This window comes from Castor canadensis, chromosome 18 (assembly GCF_047511655.1).
Source record: "Castor canadensis chromosome 18, mCasCan1.hap1v2, whole genome shotgun sequence".
NCBI lineage: Eukaryota > Metazoa > Chordata > Mammalia > Rodentia > Castoridae > Castor > Castor canadensis.
The window spans coordinates 8287370-8289037 of NC_133403.1; the positions used below are offsets into that span (position 1 = coordinate 8287370).

At 41.3% G+C, this 1668-nt stretch overlaps 1 long non-coding RNA gene across 1 annotated transcript; it reads right to left on the reverse strand.

Moving 5' to 3' along the window:
- Positions 1–663: 663 nt before the first annotated feature.
- On the reverse strand, positions 664–1417 carry LOC141418789 (uncharacterized). Its single transcript, XR_012443424.1, has 2 exons — positions 1315–1417; positions 664–1183 (listed from the first exon to the last, which is right to left on the reverse strand). It is a non-coding gene; the product is annotated as an uncharacterized lncRNA (long non-coding RNA).
- Between the last annotated feature and the right edge of the window lie 251 nt (positions 1418–1668).

Sequence of the window (1668 nt, forward strand, 5' to 3'; positions counted from 1 at the left end):
CCTTTTGGCAGCACTGGGGTTTGAACTCAGGGCCTCACACAAGCTAAGCAGGTGTTTTTAAGAGTCAAACCACCCTGCCAGCCCCCAGGCCAAAGTAAGATGTCACTGCATTCTCATGAGTGTGCTTATAATAACAAGTATTTGGTAGAATGTACAAAACAGACCCTCCTACCTTGTTTAAAGAAATGTAAACTTGTGAGGCATGTACTCAACAGGAGCTACAACATGGCCCAGAAGTTTCTCTCTTAATTACCCACACAAGACAGATGGAAACCTAGGCCCCCAGAAAAACTTGAAGCTCACATACCAATGCACAAATTCAAATTATTCACAAATGCAAAATGTTTAAACCACTGAAATGTGCATGAACTGACGAACAGATAAGCAAGCTGTAGTATTCCATAAATTGAAACTCTATTTGTAAGTGAAAAAGAAGAACTGGTTTTACAGAATTACATCTTGCTGTTATTTGTCCAAAAAAGAAAAACAATAGTCATTTTAATGTAATACTAGTAATATAATTATCTAGCAAACAATTGCCAATGTTTTAAACTGAAGTTACAATATTAGTATCTTTTAGAAAAATAATTATTCTTTTATAAGACAATGAAAACATTAAAATTTAAATTATGATGGTTGCACAATTCAGTAACTATGAAAAAGTAATCTTCCGTTTTATATTTAAATTGTTATAATTGAAGGTATGCAAATTACATCTTAATAAGGAATTATAAGAAAACAGCAAGAAGAGGATCAGTTAATGCTATTATGTGCTCTGAGAGTCAGACCTTAGATGTGGACAGTGTGTGTTCTGCCACCATCATCCACTGTGTCACAGTCATGAGTGATCACTGTCACAGGAGGCCAAGGGCAGTTTGTTGTCTCAGTTCCCCATGCACGCTGAGCAATGTGTGAGCACTGAGATCATTGCTCCATGTTGAGCAGTATTAATCACCCTCATCCTCAGGCTGAAGGCCTGAGATTGTATGGTAATATGTCTTATCAAAGGGCCGTGAAGCTCCAATCATCTCAATTTTAGGGACAACACCAGGAATCATTTTGTGCCAGCTTGCATCATAGAATCCAATGTTGTCGTCCTTTACAGTGCAGGTGAGTGTGACATCCTGTCCCATAAAACCTGACAATGTAGCTTCCTGGTCCAGCCCATTCTGTGCCTGGGACCCTAGAATAACAGAGGTAGAGAAACAGGTAGGTTAGTCTGCAGCTATTTCCCACAACATACTCCAAAAATAAAAGAAAAAGATAAATTCTAAGTGTCCCCCATAATCTCTTTTGCTTTGCAGAGCCAGTCACCTGAGCAAAGAGTTAGGAGGGTGAGGAAGAGAGGGGTCCAGGCCATAGTGACAAGGTTATCACAGAGCTCTGAATCCTTCAGACCCGGCTGCATCAGAGCTGCCCAGTCTCTTGTGTCTACTTCCCCAGCCAAGGGAAATGAGGGGCCTCCCATGCAAATTACACCCATACCCCCGGATGACTTCTTACCCTCTGACTTCTGAATTCTTCCTGCTTGAGGCTGGCCAAAGCCTGACCTGAACCTCAAGACAAATTTCACAAGCTGGTTTGCCCAATAGATCCTGAGCACCAGGTATCACAAAAGAAGACTGGCTGATTGTCAGCTGAGCAGGCTCATAGTGCCCCCTGCTGGTT